This window comes from Chaetodon auriga, chromosome 14 (assembly GCF_051107435.1).
Source record: "Chaetodon auriga isolate fChaAug3 chromosome 14, fChaAug3.hap1, whole genome shotgun sequence".
Classification (NCBI taxonomy): Eukaryota; Metazoa; Chordata; class Actinopteri; order Chaetodontiformes; family Chaetodontidae; genus Chaetodon; species Chaetodon auriga.
The window spans coordinates 24,737,476-24,761,286 of NC_135087.1; the positions used below are offsets into that span (position 1 = coordinate 24,737,476).

General features: G+C 39.7%; 2 protein-coding genes across 3 annotated transcripts in view; both read right to left on the reverse strand.

Moving 5' to 3' along the window:
* Positions 1 to 16,355, reverse strand: part of pals1a (protein associated with LIN7 1, MAGUK p55 family member a) — a 41,969-nt gene extending 25,614 nt beyond the window's left edge. Inside the window, exon 1 of the mRNA XM_076749393.1 lies at positions 16,166 to 16,355. The gene's annotated coding sequence lies outside the window, so the exon portion shown is untranslated. The remainder of the gene's footprint in view (positions 1 to 16,165) is intronic.
* A 4,725-nt stretch (positions 16,356 to 21,080) lies between these two features.
* The window catches only part of gphna (gephyrin a), a 46,237-nt gene continuing 43,506 nt past the window's right edge, over positions 21,081 to 23,811 (reverse strand). For both annotated transcript variants that reach the window (XM_076749395.1, XM_076749396.1), the window contains one exon: positions 21,081 to 21,820. The gene's annotated coding sequence lies outside the window, so the exon portion shown is untranslated. The remainder of the gene's footprint in view (positions 21,821 to 23,811) is intronic.

Sequence of the window (23,811 nt, forward strand, 5' to 3'; positions counted from 1 at the left end):
ACACTTTTTCACACCACTGTAGCTCTGGGGCATAACTGACAAAGGCTGCATCCTGATTTTCTGTTGCTGGGAACCTCCAATAAACCAGCAGCAGTCGATCATAGTGTTCTTAAAGACAAATAGTAAACAAGGGAGTTAGCCAATGGTTGTAGTCCATTAAGATCTTGGTATACAAGGAGGAGGACCTTAATATCGATTGCAACTGTTACATAAAGTCTGATATGAGGGAGGAATTGATATCTGGTGATTTGTTTGAGCAATGAACAAATTGAACTACCATTTGAAAAGTTAAGTGGCCTTGCCACAGATGGAACACCAGCCATGGTTGGCCCACAACAGGGATTAACTGCATTGGTCAAAAAAGAAATTAGTCATCTCAGTCTCGATCCAAGTGATTAGCCTGCTATGACATCAGAATATACTGGTCAGTGTGCAAAACTCCTTCAGGCATTTGGAGAGAGGTTTCAGGACATGAAATGAAAACAAAACTGACAACTAAACATATTTGCTATGCCTGTTAACATGGAACCTGCTGATGTCCCTGACAAACTACAGCACAGTTATTTTCAAAACTGATTTGCAAAGGCTCAGTTCTGCTCAAGACTGACTCATACACACACACACACACACACACACACACACACACACACACACACACACACACACACACAGAGTCATGTTTCCATAATCTATGAGATATTACATAGACTTACATTCATTTCCTGGAGACTTACCCTAACCATAACTATAACCACTACACCCTTACCTAATCTTAACCTAAGTCTACACCCTAATATTAAATGATTTAGATTGTGGGGACTTGTCTTTTGTCCCTTAAGGAAGGCCAGTCCCCACACTGTGACTGTGTAAACAGATTTATGCATGGAATGAGGAATACATGGCCACACACACACACACACACACACACACACACACACACACACAAAGAACGGAGTACTATGTATATCCTAGACTAGTACTATGTGATGGGAGGGAGGAGTGGATGGATGACGATGGTGAGAGAGATGGATGGATGCCTTATCTTTCAGTGCCACAACAACAGAATGTTTGATATGCCATCTCTTAACAGGAGGACTGCATATCTACCAGTGCATGCGCACACGCACGCGCACGTGCACACACAAGGCAAAGGTCCCATGATGCAGCAGTGAGGAATGCCAAGCAGCCCTGGGAACAAAATTCCACTGATGGGGGAGGGGAGTGAGTGTGTGTGTGTGTGTGTGTGTATCAGTGTAAAGCTTTGAAAAACTGTGAACAACAGTGCAGTATGACCACTGTAACAAAATACTAATACTACCACTACTGCTACTTTAAAATAGGTATGCCCACTCCCACTCTCTCTACTAATTCAGATACCAGATTTCGTCTTTCTTCTTCTCTAGCAAAACTGGATCCACACTGCGTGAAACTGATTGGCATCATTGTTCAACATGTAAGGGTAACAATAACCCAAACATGATGCTCAAACTACATCTCACATAAATTGATGTTCAGAAACACCAACATTCTCTTAAGGCTTGTGCAGATGTCATTTTTTATTGTTGTAATTATACACTTAATTTTGCATAGATTTTGCATTGATTTTTTTCTATCTACATCATAGAGCTCTGAAGCACACTAATATCTTCGTTTTATTGTTCTGCGATCCAACTTTCCAATTCAAGGATTTTTAAAGATAAATAAAAACCCAACAAAATAAATAAAACATTCTAACACAAAATATCAGTTTGTGTTATGTCAATGAAGAAATATTCATCTGTGACCTCAAACAGTCTTCTCTGAATGGAATTTTTAGGTTTATGAGATCAAAGATACATTTCTAGCTTGAGTCTTCCAAAGAGGTTTGACTTAGGAAAAAAGAACAGCAGGTGTGTGGAGGCAAAGGAAGCATGTGGTACGGGCCATAAAACACTTACAAAGGCCATGCAGTCTGAGCAGTCAGTGTCTGATGCTAAGACATCACTGAGCAGAGGAAAGTATAGGAACATTAAAGCTGCTCTGCTGAGGGGGCAGCCTTCCTCCAACAACAACAAACACTTAACTGTTAACACTATTATGATGGATATAACGCACAGTAGGGATAAACATTAGGCTGTTGAAACTCAGTCAGAGGCCCCAAGCAAGGAAAACAAATGACTGGAAATCATCCTGATGGATTACTAGTTACTAACAAAAAAAGTAAACAGTCGAAGCGAACCATGCGATAACAGCCACTGGAAATGTGTACAGGGACCATCACACCACGGGTTAATACTTGCTTTACAAATCTGTTGTTTGAGTCTCTGCTGACTTAACTGAGCAATAGCAGGTGGGTTTGAACACAGGGGAGAAAGAATCACCAGGCTCCGAAAAAATTGCTGACATGAGCTGTTACCTGAGTAACCAGGTCAAGCCTGAAATTAATACAAACAACAAAAAATCTGACTGGCAGCACAAACGTAGAGGGATAATAATCAACTTTTGAGCATTTTGTTATCAAATGTGTGTGCATGCGTATTAAAGTTTCAACACAAAATACCTGATTTTATACATATAACAATACTGAAAATGAGTTGAATGCTTTTTATGAGAAATGCATATTGATTAAATTAAGTTGTTTTTTACTTTTTTAGTAGTTGTATAATTCACAAACTCTAGGCAGGTGATCCAGAATGTTGACATTTTGGAGAAAGAGACAGGTTAAGAGTGGCACTTTCCATGCTGAATAAATGTATCTTCTCCTGCTTGGAAGCAGGCTCATTAAAATACTATTGTTCTAATGATATGGAATGCCAGCAGAAACAGAGCTGTGACCTACTTTGAGCAGTGACCTGTACAATCTGACTGAAAGCTGTCTTGTGAAGATCAGTGTTCCTGGGTGAACATGCTGTTGATGCAGGAGAGAGTATGGAGCAGGGTTTGGTTTTGACACCCAGTTTGGCTGGAAAAGCCTGTATTATGTGTGATATAGCTGTGACTTACTGGATCTCTGCCCTCAGACCAGTGACTTAGCTGAATAAGCCTGTCTTAGGACCTGCTGGGTACACGCCCCTGAGCGAGCCATACAACATGGATAAGGTAGGCATAGTTTCTTGTTTGTGATTCAACACCCACTAGAATCCTAACATATGTATAGATGAGTAAAGATTAACCTTACTTGGACATGGAGTAAACCTCGTGGATCTAGTAAGGGTTAAATACTCCCCAACTGGAAGTGTCCTTCAGAATTGGGTGTCTTTACACAGACTCTCTTTGTACAGCTGATCTCTGTTCTCCTTGATCGAATTTCAACAAATGCCTCTGTGTAAAACATCCAGATCTCCTGAACCCACCAACCTATGTAGAACATTAGCTGTAACATCTAGTGACGAAAAGCCATTCACTCAAACGACAAATGCCAAACACAAAAAAAAAGAGGAAGAAGAGGGATGAATGTGAGCGAATGTAACTACCAAAAGAAAAAAGTTTGTGCAAGCACCTCACCAAATGAGATGACGCTTACCCATACTGACTGAAAAGCAATGTTGGTCACAGTCGTACTTTTACATAAAATATGCCATGTCATCACACGGAGCGATAGCGACAAATCTGCCAAGCATAAGTGCAACTGCATTTACATTATCTTTGCCATCCATTTTTTCCTCAATCACCCTCTCCTACCAACTGTCTCACTTGCCAGTAGCCTCTCTCAATATCACAAGTGAAACATGTGGCGAGTACATATCCTTCATGTAATGAATATAATGGCTGGTTGATCTGTAGTCAGAACAACCTGGAGATGAACACTGTGGACTTCAGGAGAAGCCCCTCAAAACTGCCCCCATCACCATCCTCAACAACATTGTTTCCACTGTGAAAACCTTTAGGTTTCTGGGATCCACCCTCTCTAAGGACCTAAGGTGGACTTCAAACATAGCCTCAATTATCAAGAAGGAACAAAGGAGGATGTACTTCCTGAATATGCTCAGGAAGTTCAACCTGCCTCTGTTGCTGCTCATCCAGCTCTACATAGGAATAATCCAGTCTGTTCTATGTACATCCATCATCATCTGGTTTGGGTCTGACACCAAACAGGACAAGAACAGACTGCAATGGACTACAAGGACTGTGGAGAAAATCACTGTTGCCAAAATCGCCTCTATTCAGCACTGACTGACTGCAATGGGCCACTTGAGTTTATTATAATACAACCATAAGTACCCAGTATTTTTTTTTTTTCTTTTTAAAGGATTTTTCAAACCACATCCTCAACATTGTTGACAAATGGAGAAACGCTGCATAATCAGGGGTGCACATCACTGGTACACAGATACACACGCATGACAAAAATCCAAAAATGCGTTAATCAGTAAGTTTCAAAACGTGCCTTTGTGTACCAGGTCACATGCACTGTCACTGGTCATTAACTCATATTTCTCATCAAGAAATTTGACTAAATGAATTGACCTACTGTGAGGTGTCCAAAAAACAAGACATTAAGCTGGTACAGAATTCCTCCTGTTTGTCCATAACATTGAAATCTTGCAGGATGAGTGGACCAGCACCAATTGGAAACTCACGTCACTTTCATTGATTGAAAATGACCAGTAAGTCAATCTGACATGAGATGACGTTTGCTAGAAGACGGTTTAGCTTAGATTATTACAGTGAATGTCGGAGGTGCATATCATTCACGTGATGGTGGAACATGGATATTAGAGAGCACTGCAATATCCATATCCATTTTTGTGTAAGAGTTGCAGTTGCAGTCTGCTGAATTTTGGGGGCTGCTCTTTGATGGATCACAAAAACCAAGAAAAAAAACTTTTTACACTGTATCTGTTTACAACAATGGAGAGTTTACCTTGTACTGACTGAATTGATTGCTGACTGAACTGCACATGCCAGGCCAGTCCCACACTCAACCTGGGACTGGGAGGTGCATCTTCATCATGCAGGAAGCTGAAGCAGAAGACAGTGACAGACACAAGGAGGACAGCAATGATGACTATGTTTATTAAGACCATGCTATACATGGGGTGAGTCACTTGTCTGACTAAAAAAAGTTATGTGCGCCCCTGGGCATTATTTTGTGCTTTTCTACTATGAGTGGAAAGTGAGAAAGAAAAAAGAAAAACATTTGGGGTGTGCAAAAAATAGATCCACAGAAGAAGCACGATTGTATCTTGGACGATTCAGAGTCGCTTCAAAAATTCCAAGAATCAATTCACACTTTTCAGTCATGGAACGATGCTGTTTTCCATTGTTTTCCTGCCATGTGTTAATTTGCTAAATTTCATAGATGGCTCTATGACACCATGCTGGTTTCCACTCAAGCCCACCTCCCTGGGATGAACAATAAGCAAGTTAAGCGACCAGGGCAATGGAGTACTGTAGAGAAAAGCAAACATAACCTGCCCGGGCGACAATGAAAGAAATCACTTCGACATACTTTGGACTTTATAATCTCGAAGGGAAGAATGAGCTTGACAAGACTAATGCAATATGCAAGCTTTGCAAAGCAAAAGGTGAAGTATTTTGGAAACACTACAAACTTGAGGACACATGTGATACTCCATCATCCGGAGATAGATTTGGAAAAGCAACTCCCAGTAGCTCCAAGCCTTCTGGCAAACTAATGAACTCTGCAGCAATGTTCTAAACTTCAAGCTAACTTGGAATGGGCAAAGAAAATGACTCAGAACATAGCGTATTTCATTTCAAAAGATCTGCGTCTCTACAGCCTCATTGATAATGAAAGCTTTAGGAACATGACGCATACAGTTGAGCCCAAGAATACAATACCATCTCACTGCCTTTTTACTAAGAAAGTGGTGCCTACAAAAATGCTGTGGAGGGCTTGAAGAAAGCATCGAGAGTGGCACTAACGTGATGGATGAACATCAAGAGCAACTCAATCATATGTGACACTTACTGCTCACTATATCACTGATGATTGACAGCTGGAGTTCTGTGTTTTACAAACTAGAGTAATGCATGAAAGTCACACGGGACTTGACGTGAATGAGATGTTTCAGACTGTTGGACAGGAATGGGGGCTTGCAACCACCGACGTGGTACTAGTTACCGATAATGCTGCTAACATGGTAGCGGCTACACAGCTGGGCAACTTAAAACATCTTAAGTGTATTGCACCTATAATCAACCTCACCGCACAGACAGCTCTAAAGCTGCAGTCAGTGTCACAACTGCTGGCGAGGATTGGGAGAATCACAGAATTATTCCAATGCAGTGCCACCGCAAATCATGCCCTCCAGCAGAAGCATAAACTTCTTGTGCTACTGTGTATTTCTGACTTTTTGTATGTGAAAGAACAGGAAGGGAAAGAAGTGTTTCAGATGGAGACCTCTGGTTAATGCTGTTTATTTCATTTGAGTATTTGAGTCCATACATAAGTTTATTTCACATTTTAAAAGTCAACCACAGCACTTTACAGCTAAATGTAACAGTTGTTTGCACTTTGCAACTAAATGTAGCAGGCAGCTATTGTTTGTTTGATTTTGTTATTTGAAATATGAATCTAAGTTATTATTTTAAGTTTTTCACTTTCTAATATGAAGTTTGAAGTGAAGTTATTAATTGAAGGTTTGCACTTTGCAGTATCTCTGCAATAATTTTATTTTGAACTAAGTATTACTTTCACCTTTTGTCTCAGGGCTGCCTTGGTTTCCTATTGACTGATAAATAAATTTTACTCAGGGTTGACACTGAGTAGTAAACATTTATATTTGATTCAGTGTGTTTTTTCCTTTGAAAACGAGTCAGATTTTGACAGCAGCCATGAAGGAAATCAGGCCAAGGAACTAGGGGTGGGCACTGTACTGGGTCACTGTAACTGGTCTCCACAACTTGGATTTTGCAGTACCATCATTACTGTGCTAAATGTTTTAGCATATTAAAAAATAATGTGCTTTATTGTGGCTGCAATAACATGCTGGTAGAGGGCTATGCACATAGGCGTCCAACAGGAGTTACATCCAGTAACTACCATTTTCCTCAGTGTAACACTAACTCCATTAACATGAAGATGTAGAAGGTAACGTTCTGAGTAAAGCACACCAAGTTCTATGTTGTTGGCTGCAAGAACTAACACATAAGTCTACATCTACTCCCACCATCCTAGGGAAATGAAGACCCAGTGGATTAACTTGATGGAATGTCCACACAACAATGACAACTATGAAACTCTTAGGCTAATAATTTTACTTTGGACTGCTTTGAGGACCAATACAAAGCAGGATTCACTTCAAATTTGCTCTGCTGCTTGCTACATCAGTATGTGTGTCTATTGCTGTCGTATATAAATGTACTTGAAACAGGCACGTTGTGCAGAATTATACTTTCATAATATACTTTAGATTTTAGATTTTCTGCCAATTAAATGCTATTGAGTTTCCTAATCCCATCCTTTGTCCAACTCTGAGAATGAATCAAATCACCTTTACTATTTAACTTTCATTATGGGGCAGTTGGCTCCTTCCAAAGCACCTTTTATTTTTGTAATACCGTGATATAATACCATCACCATAAAAAACAAACATACTGTGACTGAAATTTTAGGTCATACTGCCCATCCCTTCGTGGAACTGTTCAAGCCAACCAACCAACAACCAACCAAAATCTCTGACCTGCTCGACAACCAACTGATAATCTGACAGCCAGATTGTTGATCGTTCAGTCAATTAGTCATCTTTTGTGAAACTGTAAAACTATACCTATAACGACAACAGTTCTAGGAGAAATTCAGCCCTTCAGGGGCAAGCGATTCTATGTTAAAATCAGGCTCATGCCATACAATGTGTGCCCAATTTACGTGCAAGCATGGTACAAGATGCAGTGTCCTGGCAACTTCTGAAAACCAACCAACCATGTTGGTTGGTTTTTAGCAGTGACACCAACTGTGAGTAAAGCAGGGAGTCTGTGTGAAGGTACTGTGATTGCCAGTGGGAGCAGAAACAGAGCTGCTTCTTATCTTGTGTTTAAAAATACACACTAAAGTGCACACACACACACACACACACACACACACACACACACACACTTTTAAAAAAAGGCTGTACCACTCTGTACCAGAGAAAGACAAGGGGGGGGGGGGCTATAGATATAAGATGGGTTTCAATTAGAATAATTTAAGTAATTTATGATGTGCTGACTTGAGATTAATTGAGATAACAGCATTGACTGATAACGGCAGTTTGAAGCAGGAAGAAGCTGATCAAAATTAACAGTGGTGGCAGTGGGTTTGTGGACTGCTGCTTTCTGCTTTTACTTTTGAGCTCTGCAAGGGATTAAAAGAGGTTACTGCTCTCTCCTCACCATGGACTGCTCCTGCTACAAGCTTAACACAAAGCTAGTGATTCTGCTGGCGTAGTGGTGGAATGAAATGAAACTAAAGACCACATGTGTGAACAGAGACTGGCTGTGCACATAATTTTTTTTCTGCTCTCTTTGTGGATGTTCACATGTTGGAGTGCTCTTGTGAACTGTATGGGATGGTCACAAGTCACTCTGGCTATTACATGCTCAAAGTGGATCTGCCTTCACAAAGCTAAGATGCTAGATAGGTTGTTTGCATGTGATGTCATGTCACTCTTTTGTTGTGGCTCGAACTGCAGATGGATGGCAGGAAGTGATTTTCCGCAAAGGAAGCACTACAACACACACTCAAAATGCCTACGTTTTGCGACATTTACAGTGGCTCAAACTGACCAAACCAAGAAACCACAGGAAGCTTTTATCGAGCACTAAAAACTATTGTTCATAAGGGTGGAAAATGCAAGAAAATGACAGAAAAAAGGCGGAAAAAATGGCTTGTTAATTGTCCGGGGTTGGGAGGAGCTGAGTCGGATAATGGTGGAAATGGTGCAATATTTGCTACTGTTTTAATTCTATGCTGTTAGATTTAAAGTAATAGCTACAAGCAACACAACTACCACGTGTTAAATCGGTGTTAACAGTTTCATATAAGACAGGTGAACATAAATAACATAACCTGTCTTGCATTAAGCTTGTCATTTGGTTTCTAGATGAAAGGGTCATATCCAACATATGTTCTCATTTTCTGTTTATACCTTTCTCTCGTAATTTAATCTATACTAACACAGTAAGAACTTTCCTTCATCTCGTCCATTGTGGTTTTCACTTCATGCCCTCCATCTAAATTTAACGTCGTGTCTGCAAACAGCCTATTACTTATGCCTCTTCTGAACTTTCAATGCATACTTGGGAGTCCTGCCTTTATCATTGAAAAGGTGGTCACTGGTGGCAATGATCAAGTTTACAATTAATGCTAAGAGTAACGTGCATTTACACTTGCAAAGACAGCATGCTTTTGGGAGAGCAATCCTCAGTCTAATGCATTAATAATGGCATAAAATAACCAACAACCTTACCTTACTCATAATTTACGAATAAAGCTGTCTTATTTAATGTTCCCTCATTAAATATAAATTATTTGAGGTATTCAATGAAATTAGCTTGACTTCCATTCAAAACAATGATGTATAGATCCCTGCGTGACTGTGGGGGCTGTGCCAAGTGCCAAGTTTTGGCAAAAATGATTGTTTGTAAGACGTCCCATCAGCAACATATTAAACAGCCGACCTCCACCCCACCCTTCAGATATATCAGGGTACATGTCTGCACTAGTTTGGCTGTATGACCATTAGCTGGAAGGTTTAATATTTAACCTCTAAAGGCAGGCTAAGCAGCTCCTTAGGAATCCCTGCTCCCAATCAACACTGAAGTGACAGGTAGCTGTAATGTAGCTTTCATTTGTAAGAGCTCCCCAACAGTTGGTGATCAGAGCTAGTTTTCCTATTAGGTCATCTTTCTTCTCCTCAAAGTGTTTTTCAATGCATTTTGTCACAGTAGCTCTAGATGGAATAACATACTCAAACCCGAAGCACCAAACTACCTCTTTGAACCTCTTGTCTACAACACTGATTGACAGCATATGGTCTTAATCATCCTGCACACAAACTGGTTGATGGCCTCAGACTGGCGCACATCACACTGTCTTTGTGTATGCAAATTAACCTTCAGACCAACATGTGGTGCTGGTCAAAAATATCTTCAATGGTTAACAGATAAACGGCTAACCACTTTTTAGTGCTCACTAGATAAAAACAGCACACTGGCCACCACCGGGAAGAAACCTTCAACATAATCAACGTGGATGACACAGATCAGGTGACATCAGCAGCTAAAATGTAAATCTCATCCTTATTTGGGGACACATTTTGATTTGAAAGCAGCCCATCTCTGGGTCCCAATCAGGTCAGAGATCCAGAGTGAGAATGAGAGCTGGAGAGTGAGCAAGAGCGCATTCCAGAGAACAGAGGATTTCTGTATTTTGCTGGCCTGTGGCCCAATGTGCCTGTCCTCACCTCTGCTTCACTAGCTCACTCTGTGTGTGTGTGTGTGTGTACTGGCATGTCTGCAAAAGTCAGCTTTGACTCTGTCACCATAACGATGTGAGCTCATGCCTGGCAGTAGAGCCTATCTAAAGGTCACTTCAGTTTCAAGTATCATGGTATTCACTGTCCTGTCCTATACATACTGTATAGCTGTAGACAAACAATGTGCACCTTGCCTGGGTCCAGTCCTTTGAATCCGCCCACTCCACAGAGTTGAATGATTCATCTGGCATCATGACAAGTAAACAAAAAAAAACAAACAAACAATCGAACCAATGAGCATAGCAGGGGGACTAATGATCGGTCAGTCAGCCAAACCCCATTGTCAAGCTCAGTGCTGGAACCACAGAGAAGTAATAACAACAATGTGACTGTTATAGACAAGACAGACACTGCTATCAAGACTGTTCTAAATCAATTAAAAGTACCAATTACTTTGAAATTGGAACACCGCCCTTCAAACCTCAACAAAACCAGTAGGTTGGCATGGCTATGCATCAGTGTTGACTTAAGATAATGCTAGATTCAGGTGAATCTCTTGTGACTTGTTAGGGGCCAATAGGGGGTTAATTATCATTTTGGCTGCTGTTAAAAGCAACAGGGAATATCAAATAGGATCTTATGTTAGCCTCAAGTCCAAACCTGTCAGTAACATTACAATCACTAATACTTCTGCTAGGGTTGCAAATTTCGCGCGTTTTCCTTAACTGATAGTTGAACACATTAACAATCAATAATCGATTAATCATTAATAAATACAAAATGCATGTCTTTTTCTCAGTTTAAGTTTTATTTAAACAATTCCAGCGCCACATTACTTATGTGAACCATTAAATCAGGAAGCACAAAAAATTTAATCGGACAGAATAAGAAAACACTACGGCTCTCGCTCTCGCTGCTCTCGTCCGCCTGTCCTTATTCAACAAATGGCGCAGCCAAACAAAACAACGTCAAATGGGATGCAATTACTGCCATTTCTAGACTAACAAGGCAGACCAAACCAAAGTATTTTTTTAAAATAGGCATAAAGTACTGGATAAAAGGAAAACAAAAAATACTCTCCACAATAAAATTAAGTCCTACTGGTTTGTATTTAAGAAAAATAACATATCTATGTGGTCAGGAGTGAGTTGTGAGCGCAGAAAAATACTCTTAAACTCACCACAACATATTTAAGACCTTCTGGTTTTTGTTTAGGAAAATGAGCATATCTAGGTGGTCAGGGGTGAGTCGTGTGCGCAGTCTGTTCACTGTAAGTCCAGGTGCAGAAAACACCCTCTCTGATGGCACTGAAGTCCCTGGGATGCACAAATATTACCTGGCCAACTTGGCCAGCCTCGGGAATCGTTTCATGTTTGCTTTCCACCAGTTAACAGGGTTTACATCCAGAGGAGCGGGGTTGTCGCCGAGCAAGTTTTTTATCTCTGTTTCAGCACTGTTGGATGCATTTGAAAAGTACTGGTCCCCAAGGAGTAGTACCATGGCTGTAGCGGCACTGTCCTCAGGCCGAGTCGTGACTCTCTGTTCATCAGAGGTCGCTATTGCTCTGTCTTCATCTCTGCTGGCCATAACGTGACTCGGTTCATCCGTAGCAGTGGCCACATCACTAAATGGCACAGCTGCTGCCAGTTCTACCAGCTCAGCATTGTCAAGTAGTCTCTTTTCTGAAGTAAGAAATCCAAGGTGTTTGTGGCGGGGGTCTAACATTGATGCAATCAGCGCTGCCGACGACACCAAGTCCGGGGACTGAACCTGTGCACACAATAATAGCTACGCTTGAGTTACCGTACATTTGCACTTCTGATTAAGTCAATAGATAGTTTCAAACGAATTGAGAAGACAGGACGTAACATAACGCGTTCATATAAAAAATCCGGGATAAACAGGCTAAAATAAGCAGTGCAGTTAGTGCAGGTAATTACCTTCATTCCTTCATCCAGCGAGGCCTGGACTTTGGACTTGAATTCTAGGAGCCGGCTGCTGTCACCCTCTTCTCTCAGTAGGTGGGAATTGAACAGACTGAAGGTGATTGGGTACGTGTTGGAGATGGAGACCTCTTTTTCTACAGACATAATGGTAGTGGCACACTTGATTGGTCCCAAGACTGGCACTAAATCCTCCATAAGCTGCCAGTATTCATCTTTCAGTTCCAAAACTCCGGCATCTTGGAGTTTGGTCACTGCGCGATCAGACAGCACAGCCGTAACTGCCCAGCGCTACTCCAACAGTCTTTCACACATGTCGCTTAAAGTTCCATCTTGTTTTACAGGACTGTATTAGCCAGTGAGCTGGTAGTTTCATTTGTTGCTGCTTGCTCTCCAGTGCTTTGGTAGCAACGGTGCTATGATTGAAGTGCCTCACCAGCTTCCCAGCTGCAGCAATGACTCGGTGCATATAGCTGGCAAATCCATTATTAATGCCAACTGTAAAGTGTGCACAAAACATGGAACAAAATGCCACTTAGCATGAATGGGATTGTTTGCCGCCATGATATTTTTTGTGTTGTCATGGACACATGCTGTCAAGGACCCCATGTCCACACAGCCTCGTTCAACTTTTCCACTATATTGTCTACGGTGTGTCTTACTGGTATCGCCTGGGTTCGCAGGACAGCTGATTTCAAATGCCAGTCTTCGTCAATGTTGTGGCATGTAACTGTGATATAACTTCTGCAGTTAATGCAGTCCAACAGTCAGACGTTATAGCCACCTTGTCAGCTGAAAGTAACTGTGCCTCAAGTTCGTCTTTCTTTTCATTGTACCACTTCTCAACGCGGCTAGTAATTGTACTTCTTGAGGGAAGGCAATAGCCTGGTTCAATGTAGTTCAGTAGCTCACAAAATCCCTCACCGTCCACCACTACATAATTAAATTCTTAACGGCAATTAATTGATTAATGATTAATCATTAGCATCCCTAATTTCTGTCACTATGCAATATCTGAAAAACCCCACACTTTTATGTTAAACTCCACACAGAAACATTCTTCATGCTGTGGCATACAAAGGCTGGTACCAAAACACACAGTCTTTGCCAGTGAGGACTTAGAACAAATATCTAGATTATATACATCCAAATTGTCAGTGAAATTCATTTCATAGCAACTAGTGCTGCAACTAATGACTATTTAATCGATTAATCTCTTTATTAATAAAAGGAAAATGTAAGTTATACATATTTGATCAGATACTGCTCAAGTTTTTGTTGTGGAGAAAAAATGGATTAATTTTAGACTGTCTGACTAATGGCATGAAGTATTCCAAAAGCTTCGTAACGTTACATTATAACCCACCTCTGTCATAATTTCAACTAATTAGAATTGGCTATATATGCTGTCTCTGGCAGGTTTGTGTCCGTTTTGACCAACAAACACGATACAGGTTGATTTACCGCAAAAAAAAAACAAAAAAACAAAAAAAAAACATAATGGACAAAAATACCTTCCATGTGTTCTATCTGTTTTGTGATGGCTCAAGCTTTACCAGGGATATTAACTTTATCAAGCATTAGTTTAGAAAAAAAAACCTTTATCAGGGGAGTTAGTTTTATCAAGTGTTGGCTTATACCTTTATCAGGGGCCCGAAACAGAAAGGAAAGAGACGGATGATATTTGTCTGTTACATTTGTTTTTTAATTCTTCTGTATTGTTACTCTCTGCCACTTCGAATACTTACCCCAGAGACCAAGGAGACAGCATCATTTCCAATAACTGATCATGTGAGCCACACAATGCTCAGCACTGGCTGGCTTACTGTCCCCACATAACATATGCATAACATAGACCTAACTAATCAACTATGAAATTCGTTGCCAAGTATTTTTATAAGCGACTTTAATCAATTCCAGCATGCTTTTGTTGTAGCCCAAATAGCAACAGAAGCAAGCTGGACAGGTTTCCTAGGGTTTTTTTTGGTTTTAGTCACTTTTCAGAACCTGCAATATGGAAACTTGTGTACCTACACCAAAATGGTAATCAAGTGTGGGGAGTTTGTTTTGATCTCTTTTGTATTTTTTGCCTTTTTATTAGATAGTGACAGGTAGAGGCAGACATGGGAAATGAGGAGAGAGTATGACGTGTAAGTATGACATGCAACAAAGGATGCCAGCTGGAATCGAACTTGTGACAGTTGCAACTATGCAGGCATGTGTAGTAACCATTCAGCTACCAGAACCCCTTGTGTTTGCTAAATCTAAGTAGCCATTCAGTCTTTGTTCCCTAAATGCATCATATTCTAGAGAATCATACACGGCACAAAATAAATATGTCAATAACTTTGGTCAAGTCCATGATTTGATCTTCTCAGGGTCTTTCAGGTATTAAGTGTTCTCTTTAGTTGGCACCATATTGCACATTTCAGCTGTGATGGACAATACCATGCCATACTCATTTGTATTGCCACTGAATCCTATCAGCAGGTAGTAGCTTAGTAGATGTGACAGTTTCACTCCTACATTCCTGTTCTTACCTTCACCTAACAGGACAGGACTGTCTGTCAGTGACACTGAGATAATAAAGATTACTCTATCAAAAGGTAATTTCTTGTCCAAGGGCACTTCAACACTGTTTGTTTTAAGAAGAGAGCGTAAGCTTACTCCAAACACACCACACAACTTACACACAGCTACACAAGCAGCTAAACCATGGCAATGTGTCAGACAAACTGCCAAAGGGGCATAGTGTTATCACCACACGTCATGACACTGCAAAGGGACAATCATTTACTGACATGAGGTGATTTCAGAGTCAGTGCTCTTCAAGACAGCATCTTGTGACTGATAATACAGTAACTAAGTAAATTGTTTGCCTTTCTCTCCTCCTCGGTCTTTACATCTCTGTGTCTGCATTTCTTCAAACTTATCCTCTTTGTTTGCATCCCAGTTAAAATTGTAGTATCAGAGAAACACAAAATAGGCTTTTCAGCTTGAATCACTGAGGTTCTTGAAAGAAAATAGCCACCAGCTATGTGATCCTGAACATTTTTCTATACATTGACTATTTACTGATTGATATTCTCATTCCTGACTAATCTAAAGATTTGAAACCAGATGAATAAAAAGAGGAAAACATAAAGAAAGAACATTGTGCGTAGGGTCTCGATTTCCCAGAGCTACTCATTGCAGTTCATCGAACAAGAAATGGCCAAGTCTTTATTGACAAAACAGTCTTAACTTCTTATTTCAGTGTGCGTAAGTCTGTTCTGACAACCCCACACCACTTTAAAGTGGATTTCAGTGACTGGTAGTGTTGACATTGACTTCATACAACAGGCAGGAGCTAGCTGTCATTATCAAAACTAGCATCCTACGTAATAGCAACTCACTGTTCTCAGAGGTACGATGTGCGCGAAAGATAATGAAACATTAGCCAATGTAAAGGGATGAGAGCACACTTCATCTTCACAGAGCAGTGTCAATTAACTAGCCTTAAGAACGTCAACGCTATATAAGAGAAATGACTGTTTGGTAAGCCAGTTCCAATATCAAAATAATCAATAAACAGCTGAGCTATAAGCTAATTGGCTTCATGTTCCGAAGAAATAAAGTGTGTCTCCAGTTGGTACAAACTTTCGCATCAGTTTAGCGAGTAGCCATCCTCACAAAAGTGTTCTTTATTTGGCATAGGTGGGTTACTTTTACTGAATCTTATCAAGCTAATGTTAGTAGCTAACTAGCTAGCATTCTCCTTCCTGCAGCACCTGTTGATAACAAAGCCGCTTCAGACCGCACCGAAAACACTGGAGTACTCACTCTGTTTCAGAGCCGTCCACGTATTCCCTGAGCCGCTAACTCCGAATGGGAACTCGAAATTAAGGATTTGTCTGAATCCAACTAGTCGTAGTTCGGCCTTTCTTTTTCTAATTCAGTTTCACGTTCAAACTTGTCGCTTGTTTGACGACCACAGCACGGTCGGCCTCTCAGTCCTCCACCCCCTCCTTTTAGACTGTCACTTCTATCTCCAGACAGGGGGAGGAACAACGCATCACCAACGACATAAAACAATGATGCTGATTGGATAGCGCGATGAAAGAAATCTTGTCTAAACCAATCAAACACGTTGCTACATCGGAGGTACGTAGCATATTACTACGACGGTGGAATTATTACTATTGTTTATTACTATTGATAAATGACTATAACAGAAGCCAAAATTAACCACAAACATGAACAGAACCGATGAAAAAGCATCGAAAATAGTATGGCTCATTTCACCTTTATGGCACTTTCTTTTAGTTTATTAAATGTAAATTTCATGAAATATTTTTGATAATTGATAGAGATATTACCCTACTGTTCCAATTCTCATGCAAGCATGTGTGCAACAACACGCCCATGTTACTGCATTTATAGCAAACAAAAATGTTCTTTTCATACTTAAATTGATACATCTAGAACCTTCTGGACCTCTAACAAGATCGAACCAACTTGAAATACTGTGCTAAATGTAGATACATAATGAGAATTTGTTGAGTTTGTATGATTGAATACATTCAGATAATTAAAATGTAGATATTTTTGAGAATCATTCTGTCACGTTTCCCGTTCACAGGTGGTGTATCCTTCTTCCCTGTCGTTATTCATATAAAATGCCTATAACATATATCTGAAATGACTGCATAAACTACAGTGTTTCTAGGTTTGCACACCTTATATCGCAGCTTTTCCGCATGAATGAAACTAGTAAAATTACATTAAATATTTTTGTCAAGAAGGAGGTCAGTGGAGGAAGTATTGAAATCCATTACGTAAGTAAAAATACTAATACCACGGGATGAAAATACTCCACAAGTAAAAGTCCTGCATTGAAATCCTTACGTCACCTATTGGGACTGCTGTGGCTCAGGATGTAGAGCGGTCATTCACTGTTCAGAAGGTCGGTGGTTCGATCGCTGCCCCCTACAGTCTGCATTTTGAAACATCATTGGGCGAGGTACGGAGGCCCAAATTGCTCCTGACGCTGTGCCATCGGTGTTTGAATGGATTGCTCACAACGAACAAGTGACAGGTAGCATTATCAGCAAAATGTACGTAAAGTATGCAGAGTAGAAGTGCTCATTGCGCAGTAAGATGGTTCCTATCAGTGTTTTACAATCATATATGATGTTTTTGGATTATTATTGCTGCATCCATGTGTTTTCTGCATGTATGTATGTGTATGAAAGATTATAATCTGAGAAGTAACTATCTCTGGGATGTAGTGGAGCAGAAGTTTAAAGTTGCATAACAGAAATATTAAGGTACAAATACCTCAAATTTGTATTTGAGTGCAGTACTGGAGTAAATGTACACAGTTACATTCCACCATTGATCAGATAATTACACAAAACAACTTGTCCGAACAGAAATAGAGAATAATCAGGATTATTTTTATTAATTCATCTTTAGTTTCAATGATATTACAGAAAAAAACATCCTCTTCATTATATTTATACAGTAGTAGTAGAATGCTGTGTAATTGCTTCATTACAAGTGCTGGTCATAGTTTAGTGTGTGCACGGTGACACTGAGTTCAGTCCAGTGTTACGCATCACTCTTTACAAAGGCAGTTTAACAATAACCTGCTTCTTCTTACTCAAATGGATATATCTGTGTTTGATTGGTCCTCCTTAGGCAGGTGCCAGGATGTGCTCTGATGCTGCGTTCATGTCGAAATTGGTTTACTGCAAATATGAGCTGCCAAAAAGATAAGTGTGGTAACTGTTTCTGTGTGTGTGTGTGTGTGTGTGTGTGTGTGTGTGTGTATATATATATATGACATTTGATTTGGATATGGTCCTTCCACCAAATGAAATGACCACCTTTAAACTGCTGCAAGAAATGTCACCCTGTTCTTCCACTTATTCTTACATGACATGAACCCAGCATGAGCCACTGATAGACACAGTATATGGTGCATTTGAGGTTACTGGGAAGTTTCTGAGCTAGAGCAGTAAATGAGAGGACAGTGCTGATACCAGAGCCTGGACTTTGAAAACTCTTACGCACCAATAATAGCATCAACAACTGCCAAAAATGTAGTTTTAATCAGAACAGAAGTCCCACCCAGGTGCTGCACCCTGGCCTCATGCCTGGAATGAAACCTGCCCAAGGAGAAAAATATGCCCCTGTTATGGGCATGCAAATATGGAGAAGGAGGGAAGGAAAAAAGGGGAAGACTGTGTCAGCCTATCAGGAAAGCGGTCAAAGCTCAGAAATTCTGGCTAGTGCTGCATTCAGGTCACAGAGGAAAGGTAGCAGACACAGGCGTCTTATCTGCTGCTGTATTTAAACGATCAGTAGTGCATGGTCTAAAGTGCATAGAGCCAGTGCATTTGTGTCCACCTCCACTTTTGCTAGATTAACAGACCATAATCTGGGCAGACAGTTAGGCGGGGTTGTATTTAGTTTCTTAATTAATGGGTGTAAGATAGGGCCCCTCCAGGTTAACACTTCATATCTTTGGGGGTAACAGAAACGTGAGTATCATAGGCATGCGACATCTGAAGAAAAAAAACAAACAAAAAAAACAAAACAGAAAAACATCTTGGTGGTCTGTACATACGCTTAAATCAAAATAAAACTGAAATCTAATTTAATTGATTTTCTTTAAGTAAGTGCCAGAGCCTCGGACCTGTTATTTCAAAATGACCTGAATGCAGTGTTAGACCTTTGACCATGTGGGTTTGTTTGGCACTGATCACACTGATAGGATGAATCAGAGGAACTAGAGGAGTTAAGGTATGGTGCATTGGTGAATGCATGGGACTCACAGACTGCATATAATGCATTTGAATGGTCCTTGTTAATTAGTAAACAATTCAAGTTTTGTGTTTAATCAGAAGGATATAGTAGCCAACCGGCCTAACTTGTTAAAGCTAATAGTAAACTAACCTTTTATAACGGGCTTCACGTCAATCGAGGTTTTCTATATTTCTCTGTGTTGCTCAGACTACGTACAGTACATTGAAAGAAAAGCCATCAAATAGTGTAATTTGTTTTACAGCCTTGAACTGTGTCAATTCTTTGTACTTAAACAAGCACCTTTACACTGTCAGTAGAAATATACCAGTTGTGTAGTTTAGGAGCACCTGAACACGACACCCTGCTTTCAAGTGATGTCAGGTTGGAGTCTTCTCTGAGTTGGTTAATCAGTATGTCAGAACTCAGTCAAGCAACTCTTTCATTTATGTTTGTTGGTTTGGTAAAAGATGGAGGCGCACGATTGGCCAAACAGAAGCTAGCCTTTGAGATTAGCTGTCAAATAGGTACAGTCATTCATCTTTGGCTACTTAAAGGATAAGGCTGACAATATTCTACCTTTTCCTTCCTATCAACACATCCCATGGAAGGACCAAAACTATTAATTAATTGCTTCTATTAAGTATTGTGGGCGATACAAATTTCAAAGCTTTATAAATACTGTGACTCCTCAAACCTTGTCCCAACAATCAGCTGCCAAGTGCTCCTCCAAGCAGCTGCCTAGCATTCTAAAGATTAAAACAACTGATGCTCACAAAGCAAGAGAAGGATATAACCTCCTTTGTTATAGACAAATATGAAATCCTGTAAAAAATATTCAAAGACAACATCAAAAAAAAAAACACACAAAAAACATACAATTTTTTTTTAAAATCTATACGACAGAGAAAGAAAGCAAAACATTTTGAGGCAGCCATTTCCTCAGTTTAGAGTGTAATTAAGAAATGGAAGTTAACAGGAACAGTGGAGGTCAAGTTGAGGCCTGGAAGACCAAGAAAACTTTATGAGAAAGCTGCTAACCATGCAATGAACTCCCTGTTTGACTGCAAAAGACCTTCATAAATACTTAGCAGACTCTGCGTGGTGATTCATTGTTCTACTGTGCAGCCACACCTGTACAAATACGACCTTCATGGAGGATTCATCAGAAGAAAACCCTTCCTGTGTCCTCACCACGAAACTCAGCGGCAGAAGTTTGCAAAGGAACATCTAAGCAAGCCTGATGCATTTTAGAAACAAGTTAACAGAGAATTTTTTGGCTGCAATTAGCAAAAGTATGTTTGGAGAAAAAAAGGGTTCAGAATTTAATGAGAACACCTCTCCAACTGCTCAGCATGTGAAATGTCACAAACCAAATGTGCGTTATTCACAACACACAACAGCTCCCAACAGAAGTAGAAGCTCCTCGTGTTTGAGTAACATTTTGCGATGATAGTTGTTGGTTTTGGTCATTTTATGGGATTTGTTGATAATAAAAATATAGAATATCACAAGGATTATCCTCCAATAGTTGTAAAAAATGCATACATTTATTTTAGACTTTCAATTTTATACTATAGTTTTATAATATAAACAAAAAAACTTGCAACCACTTGAATGCAGGGTTAGGGTTATGCTAATGCTGCGGGGTGGCCCACCTCTGATGTGAGGAGAGTTCCTTTCTGACTACAGATCATAGAAATCATTATGTATTTTATCAAAACCATTATATTTGTATTTGATGTTGGGTCAGATGAATCATTACAGTATGGCAACTCAATGAATCCCAGTTTGCCCTGCCTTCAAGCTGAACCCCTTAGCCACCAAAAAGAGTTCTGTGGCTTTCAGTGAAAGTCATGATGAGTTTTAGTGTCTCTGTATGGTTCAAAAGTGTTATATCTGAAGAAAAACAACATATGAAATATCCTTGTAATTTTCTCTTTTTTTTGGCAAAAAGTCATATTTATTGTACTGGCACAAACTATATCAGCAACTTTGGTCAAAATAAGTGTTTATAAGCCTTTAATTTAGTTGTTTCTGTCAATACTTATGTTAGGGTCAGTGTGTTCCAGGAGATGAACTTTCTATATGTAGATACAGGATGCCAGAGCAGAGAAGAAGAAGAAGAAGAAGAAGAAGAAGAAGAAGAAGAAGAAGGACAAGAAGAAGAAGAAGAAGAAGAAGAAGAAGAAGAAGAAGAAGAAAGAAAAGGGGACAAAAGGTCTGGGGTGAGAAGAGGAAGGAGGGGCAGGTCTCTATATCTCTGTATCTACCAAGGAAAAATGTGTAATGCACAAAGCAAATGAACAGGAGAGAAGAAGGCATGATTACCACTAAGATAATAATATTCAATCAGAACCATGGTAATAATAATAAATAGAATATTAATTAAGGATATTAATAATCATTATCATCAGGATAATAATAATAATAAAATTGCAGAATAAATCTCTGTTTCTCTTTTCTTTTTTTTTCTTTCTTTTTTTTTTTCTCCATTGAAATACAGTGATCTCCTCAGAGCAGACCAATGAGGATTCAGCCTCTGCTGGCTCCGACTGGCTGTTGCATATGACATCACAGCTAATGGCGACCAGGTTGACATGCATCACTTCGTGTCCCCACCCGTTTCCCGTCCATACAGGAAGTCCTGGCACTGCCATGATAATCGGTAGCGAGTGACATTGAAGTCTAGGGAGAAAATGTTTTGGTGTTACAGTTGGATGTGTTTCTTTTGGAGGATTATAAGTGCTGAAACAAAATTTATACATACATAAGAAATTCTATATTAAATTCTTGAATAAATAATCATAGAATTCCATGCTTAATAAATGTATAATTATATAATTAGATGCTTAAATAAATAAAGAAATACACACTTATGCCATTTAATGCTTAATTGCAACAATAAGTAAGTAAATCACAAATTAAATTAGACATCAAACATATAAATGTTACATTTGTGTATTTTCATTTATATATGTATATATGTGTGTGTGTGTGTGTGTGTGTGTGTGTGTGTGTGATACATACATACACACACACACACATATATACAAACACACACACACACACACACACACATATATAAATACATGAACATGAATATGAATATGAATTCATTTACAAATGTATTTATTTATTCACAGTGTTTATGTATTTATAATTTTATTTATTTATTTAAATATACTTTCATTTTTATCCATAGCTGCAGCTGCAGCAAAATAAATTTGCTATCTTCATCCATCAAAAGACTGACTGATATTGGCCCTGAGCGATACAGAAATTAATGAAGCTGTATTCGCAATTCTCAAGGAGGTAGTACAGCACTGAGGCTGCAGGGTGATATGATGGAGGTCTGCAACAGTAATGCTGGTCAATGTGGCCATCCTGTTGATTTGACAGCTGACACAATTGAACATTACCAGCTGTGGGGCTTGAAAATCCATGATCTAACCCTAACCCAGTGGCATCCGCTAAGTTTAGGTTAAAGCTGCAGTATGTAACTTGCATAAAAGTAATTTTTTGTTATATTTGCAAAAACTGTCCGTATGCCTAGACAGCAGTACATGAAACATGTAATCTCTGGAAAAAAAAACAGCTCCATTGGTCCCACCTACTGCTCCTGCTGTGATTTGCAACAATCCACCGCGCCCGACACAAAACAACTAATCTCAGCCAGAGGAGTGTCTGAGGGAGCGTCTGACATCTGTCAATCACTACTCACACACACTGTGAACCGCCCCCTCCCTCCACTCATGCTGCCGGCTGCCGCTCAGTCAAACAGCTCTGTGAGCGGCATCAGGAGGCTAGTGAAAGTTATGGCGGAGCAACAGCCACCCGCAAAGGAGTAACTGCCCATACCGCCGCTGCCAACAACAGCATATACAGCTAAGACAGCAAATAACCAGAAAGCTAATATTTTGATTGTTACAGTAACACTCCGCAGCACGTACGGTATGTTAGCGAATGTGATGTAGTGGTTGGGCAGAGTTAGCTTGTTTCCAATGCTAAAGCTAAAGTTACTGGTTGTCACGGCAACTGTGCAGGGAGGAGGGGCTTGGAGGCAGGGCGTGAGTGCAGCGGAGAGGAGGGGGAGTCACATCGAACTTGTGTTGGTTCAAATTTTCAGGCTAAGTCTGCTCTCTTCTCCATCTTACATACTGCAGGTTTAAGGTGGATAGCCACTTGCTGGTTGCATAGCATAACATATCACAACCATGTCACTGGCAGCTGATGTACAACATCAGCTATCATAAAGTGGAAGCCAGATTTAATTTTTTTTTTAATTATTTTCTATTTATTTGAATTAATTTGAAATATTTAAGGGGTTAAAAAATGTATGCAATTAATGCGTTACCGTCTTTCAGAGGCTGTACTGGGCTCAGTGTTAAAGCTGGAGTGAATATATCGTAGTGATAACTAGATGGCCTAATGCATATTTTTGTGGACTTTTGTGGAAAAGTAAACTGGCACTTGAACATGGAACCAATTTATTGTTGTTAATTATCAATTATATTTTTGCATACAAGAAATCATTGCCTTCTAAGATTTCTAATTTAGACTCTAATTTCAATGTCTTTGATGGTTTTGAAATCAACTGGCACTTTAACATATTGGCTTAGGTTTTGTTATTATTTCGGTTAGTTCATATAAGAAAAACACCTTTCAAGTTGACAGTC